Source organism: Furipterus horrens, unplaced genomic scaffold, assembly GCF_987537825.1.
Source record: "Furipterus horrens unplaced genomic scaffold, mFurHor1.1.pri manual_scaffold_17, whole genome shotgun sequence".
Classification (NCBI taxonomy): domain Eukaryota; kingdom Metazoa; phylum Chordata; class Mammalia; order Chiroptera; family Furipteridae; genus Furipterus; species Furipterus horrens.
In genome coordinates, this window is record NW_028327187.1 from 91,437,106 (window position 1) to 91,443,340 (window position 6,235).

The following is a 6,235-nucleotide window of genomic DNA, read 5'->3' on the forward strand; positions in this document are numbered from 1 at the left end:
TCTTTCACAAGCTTTATCAATATCTGAGAAAGAGGTGGCTGTCTTTGCTGGCTCTGGCCTAGATAGACGTATGTGGCCCTCTCTCCTTCCTACCCCACATAGCCAGCCCTGTCACAGTGTAAAATACCAAGAGCCCTGGACCAGGAGATAAGAGACCTGGTGTCAGGAAAATACTCTAGTTAGTCTCACACCCTTTCAAACCCCATTCACTTTCTCATTCTCTACCGTAGAGGCTAGACAGTGAAATTCTCTAATTGCCAGGCTTCTTTAGAACTAGCAATGGCCATGTGACTCTCAAATAGGACAAACTCTTGAACGGAGAGGATTTTTAATCTGTCATCTTCCTGCCTAGAACACAGATGCTGTGCCTGGAGGTGCAGCAGCCATCTTGGTACCATGAGGATGAAACTCACATGCAGTAAATAGCTGAGCAAGAAGATAGAGTCTGGGTTCCTAGATAACTTGAGCAGATGCACAAGCCCTGGATTCTGTATGTTCCTCTGGACTTCTGGGTATAAGAGAACAACAAACCCCTTACTCAAGCCACTGTCAGGATTTCTGTTACTGGTAGCATTCTTAATTGATACAGCTAGGCTCTGTTCCCAGCTCTGCTTTAATTACTGTGTGGTTCTGGGAAAGTGACTTCATCTCTCTGGGCCTCTTGTTTCCTCATTCGTAGAATGAATATTGGTGAAAACATGCTTTAGAAGATTTTATAACTAACATTGTGATTTTATAAATGTACTTTTGTATCTTTTTCTGTTGTCTCTACCCCTGTGTAGGCCTTATTGTTTCAGACTGCCACCCAGTCTCCTGACTTTCAGGTCAAGAGGTGAATATACTGCTTTGATAACCAAGATTCTGTATAATTGTCTCTAAAACAAGGTACTGATCAACTCAATAGAAAAGGTTCTCAAAACAAATTTAAAACACTAGGAGAACTTATTCCATGACAAACCAAAATAACCAAATAGTAGCTAAAGGAATCATTATTTAATAAATGCCATTAGTACAATTTATTGATATAGAGAAAAACTCATTTGGATTTGTACATCACACCAGACCTTGCCAGAAAAGAAATTCTGGATGGGTTAATGTTAAATATAGAAACAAAGACAAAATATAAACAACAGAAAAAAAAAACCTAGAAGTAAATAGAAGCATATTTATAACATCTACATAAGGGTAAGATGGACCTCAGAGAAAATGACAAGGACAAAATGCTGTATTTCAACATAAGAATACAAACAACTTCCACACAGTGAAAGTGTGGGTGTATATTTGGGTTCTGTATTCTTTCCAACATTGATGTATATGTCTACCCTTCCATCTGGGCCATACTGTCTTTTTAAAAATATATATATTTTTTTACTTATAGAGAGAGGGGAAGGAAAGAGGAAGAGAGGAAGAGAAACATCAATGTGGGGTTGCCTCTCTGGTGCCCCCAACCGGAGACCTGGCCCGCAACCCAGGCATGTGCCTTGACTGGGAATCGAACCAGCAACTTTCAGTTCACAGATGGTGCTCAATCCACTGAGCCACACTAGGCAGGGCTGGACCACACTGTCTTGATCACTGTCACTATATAATAAGCCTTCACATCAGGTAGAGTGACAATCCTGTCTTTTGACCTTGAGAGCATCTGTGAGCTGATGGAGTTTACTGTCCCCTCTGACTGGTCTGTTCTGGGCACTGTCCCTCACACCTTCTATGAGCACACTTAAACTCACGGTTGCTTGCCTGGAAGGTTGAGCCCCAGCCTGCATGTCAGACCAACTGTTCTGTTAAGATTGATTCCATTTTCTTCCTTTTTTGTGAAACCTTTCTTGGTCCCCACTGCTCTTCACTCCAGCCCTCAAAGTGATTGTTCTTTCCCTCTTGAATTCCCTGTACTCTATCTGTATCATTCAGTGGGGCTTTAAAATTTTAACCTTTTTATGTCTGTGCCTTCCCAAGTGTAACTGTGTCTTCTTGATTACACATTCCAGGTGCCTGATACAAAGTGTCTGGGGTTCCAGGTGCCCGATACACAGTATCTGGGATATAGTACATAGTTTGCAAATGATTCATCATTGGAGAAAAAGAAGAAAACAAACTCCAGCACTAATTCAGGATGTCATATGTATGTGGAATCACGGGTGGCCAAAAGCACGTTGTATCCTTTTGGTACTGGAATACTTGGGAGTTGACTTGCAAGAAGGCCTCTGACACCATATTGGTGGGAAGCCAAGTCTTCTGTAGAAACGAGTTGATAAAACCTCTCTATTGAAACATAACCCAGAATGGATGTAATAACTATCGCTGTAACCCAGCTGCATAACAAACGACCCCAAGTCCCAGTGGCTTACCACAGACACTTATTTCTCACCCACTGCTGGTTGTGGCTTCTCTGCCCCAGGCTAGAGGTTGAATTTAGGTCAGCTCCATGCATCTCTCATTCCAGGGTTCCAGGTTGAAGCAGCAGCAGCTGCCCAGAGGCATGTTCTCAGGAGCACTGGCAGGAGTGCAGGAGGCCAGGTCAAACCAAGTGAGCACATTTAAAACCTCTGTATTGTGTTTACTTGTATTCCATGGAGCAAAGCATGTCACATGGCTGAAGCCAACATAAGTGGGGCTGGGAGGTACTCCGCCATGGAGGGGCTGGAGTGAGAAGTGGGGAGTGACTATTTGCTGAGTAATGATACGGTCTATCTCAGTGAAAACAGTGCATGAGCAGAGACTGAGGGCCTAGCAATAAAGGCCTGAAGCCAGAGGAGTGGAACTGATCTGCTTGGGACCAACCCAGAAGATCTAGAAGGAAGCAGCACTAGGAGGGGGCTATTCTCAGTGAGGAGGAGCTGGAAACTGGTATCACAGCCTGCTGTGTGTCCTTTATGTCTTGCATAGTAAAACTTCACACTGCTCTGAAAACAATCCCATCTCTGGCAGAAGTGGAGGATGCATCCAGGTGCAGGTAGGGACACCGACTTTGCTGTGGATATTGCAAATCAATTTTTCCTCTTCACTGATTTCTCCATCTCTCATTCCACTGTTCACCCTTAGTGGGGAAGAATTTTGATTCCCATTTTCTTACTATGAAATATTGGACTGTGGGAAGGCATAACCTTTTAAAAGAAATTACAGTTAAGCTCTGGAGTGTGGAATCTTTTCTCTTACATATCTATGGTTTGAGTTCTTGGCAAGCGAAAGAGAGAAGCCAGAAAGCTTCTCTAGGTTAGGGGGAATAGCTGAGGTTTTGCTCGAATGTTTCCAGATTTTCCTCACTGCTTCTCATGGGAACAGATTTTAAGGGGGAGCAAGGTGGCCCAGTGTGTTCCTATATCTCAGAGTCAGTATCATGCAAGGAAATGAGACTGGCCCCTCTGGCAGCTGATGAAGACACTACCACATCCCTTTTGCTTTTGTCCATGTCTTCGTTCCAGGCTTGCTTCTGAAGGTGGCCCCAGGAGCCTGTGCTTACTGATGACACACATTTCTCCCCATCCCTGCAGCCAGCGATGTCAAGTTGGTAGCTTGAAATCAGCCATGGTGGGAGAATTTATACCACAGAAATCAGCAAATGCTGCAAAAGAGTATTTTTCCCCTTTGGATAGTCAGTTGTCAAACAGTTACCAGTTCATCACTGCTGCTGAGGGGCAAGTTCATGCCATTGAAACCATAGAAGAGTCTTTCCTGAGGTTTCAGAAGTCTACTGTCCATGCAAAAGCAAAATGACAGTTTGTGAGATGGAGGGATGGATATAGGAGAACTCAGGGATGTGTGTGTGTGTGTGTGTGTGTGTGTGTGTGTGTGAAGGAATTGTACTATATCCCATGTTTGTGCAGCTCTTAATATAGAAAAGAAGCCTTCAAACATTTTATTTTTAAATTCAGCAAGTCCTGCGTGAGGCTGATTGGCTGCTGCTTGGATAGAGGAAGGCCTGTGACGGGAAGGATGGGGGAAAGTGCCCGAATCTGCAGGGCCGCCCATATCTATCCTTTTCTATTGAGTACACGTTTGTCATCCATCACCTGAAAAGGTTATAAATCTACCCAGTGCTGAAAGGACCCAGAATGAATTGAATGGAATTAAATGTGCGTCATGTGAGAGGGCTGTGCTGGCTGACGCCTCTGCATCTCTCCTCAGATGTTTAGGGCTTTGCCAACACACAATGAGACCTCAAGAAACATTTACTGAATGAATGAATGTATGAGTGAATGCGTGAATGAATCAGTGAGTCGGTGAAGGTGGAAGTAGTTGTGTGCCTCTGTTCTTTTGCCTCTGTATTTTCATTCAGTAAATGTTTTTTGACCACCCACCTTGTGCGGAGCATCCACCCTGTACAGGACACCCAGCCCGTGTGACTCCGTGGGCCCCAGCGGGGGCAGCTCTGCCTGGATGTGGCTTGTGGCCTCAGCTACGTGATCCGTAATCCAGGATCTGAGATCTGAGGGCAGGGTCTGGGTTGTCTGCCCACACAAAGCCCATCATTAATTCCTGCTGGTGCTGCCGCCGCCCCCGTCGAGCCTTTGGCATGATGTTGGCAATCTCGTAAGGAGAAACGAATAATTTTGTCTCCTGTCACGTAGCAAAATAAAAGCTTTTGGCAAGCACGAAGCCTGGGAGGCCTTTACTGCCACATGTATAATTAGAACTTTGGGCTAAACCCATCCCCAAGGAGCAAAACATTACATTTTAAGGCACACGCTTTTTGATTTATTTATTTAAAAAAATTTTTTTTCAGAAAAGCAGTTCCCTTCATTTCCTCTGATGACATCACGGCTGAACTCAGCACATAGTTCTTCACCGCTTTAAAGGGGCAACATTCTACGTGCCGTATTTTACTTCAAACCCTTATGAAGCATGACTAGAGCATTCCAGACCTGCACTCGGAGCTCGCAATGGGCATTTTTCTTCAGGTGCAAGGATCATTACAAGGAATGCATTCTTAAACCAAGCCTGCTCCCAGCACACCATTTCCACATATGGATATTAATTTATGTGATCACTTGAATACAAACGCTCAGCTGTCTCCATAAGTTATAGAAGCAATCATCCCAGGGAGCATCGGCGACACCGAGAGTCAATTCTTGTGTAATAATTTCATATTCGAGCCAGGGATGCCAAATCACCGCCCCTTTGGATAAAATGTGAGCCTGTGGAAACACACCCCTCCCCCTTTTTATTATTGTGCTTTTATTTCTCCATAAAATACGTTTATGCCCTGGAAAAACAAACCAACCCAGGGGGCTAGGCTGACAGTGTGATGCAGGGGGTGCCTTCTCAGCGCTGCCCGAAGCTTCTGACTCAGCCACGAGCAGGCACCACGATGGGGGAGCGTGGCTGGGGACTGCTAAGAAAGCCCTCAGGGGCTGAACCTTGAGGGGCCAGGCGTCAGAAGATCTCCAGGCCTTGGAATGGCAAGACATCACCTGGCTCTAGTTCTCATCTTGATAGGAAGCTTCTATTCCTTTCATACACACACACACACACACACACATACATACACATACACATACTGTATATGTATGTATGTACATATATGTGTATGCATGCACATATATACACAGCTTTATTGAGATATAATTCACATGTCATACAATTCAGTGGTTTTTTTAGCCCATGCACAGAGAAATGTAACCATCACCACTTTATATCATCCCCAAAAGAAACTCCATACCCATTAGCAGTCACTCCCCATTTCCCTCCAACCACCCCCAACCTTAGGCAACCACTGATCTACTCTCTGTTTCTTAAATTTGCCTATTGTGGACATTTCATATAAATGGAATCATGTAGTATGTGGCCTTTTTGTGTCTAGCTTCCTTCACTTAGTGTAATATTTCTAAGGTTCATTCATGTTGTAGCATGTGTCAGTACTCATTTATTTTTTTAAATTTTGCTATTTTCTTTTTTTTATTGTTGTTTTATTATAGTCATCCCATTTTCCCCCATTGCTCTCCCTGGCCCTTCCCACACCACCCACCACCCATTCCCACAGTCAATCCCCACCCAGTTGTCCGTGCCCGTGGGCCATTTATACTAGTTCCTTGACTAGACCCTTCCTCTTCTTTCCCCCTGCTTCTCCCCCTCCCCCTTCCCTCTGGTCACTGTCAGTCTGTTCCTTGTTTCCGTGCCTCTGGCTCTATTTTGCTCCTTTGGTTTGTTCATTAGATTCCTGCTATAGGTGACATCATATGGTATTTGTCTTTCACCCACTGGCTTATTTCACTTAGGATAATACTCTCCAGTTCCA

The 6,235-nt window shown here is 44.3% G+C and overlaps 1 long non-coding RNA gene across 1 annotated transcript; it reads left to right on the plus strand.

Moving 5' to 3' along the window:
• The first annotated feature begins 780 nt into the window (after positions 1 to 780).
• LOC149991591 (uncharacterized) lies at positions 781 to 2,149 on the plus strand. The gene is made up of 3 exons (XR_016508562.1): positions 781 to 832; positions 1,379 to 1,605; positions 1,989 to 2,149. It is a non-coding gene; the product is annotated as an uncharacterized LOC149991591 (long non-coding RNA).
• The last annotated feature ends 4,086 nt before the right edge of the window (positions 2,150 to 6,235 follow it).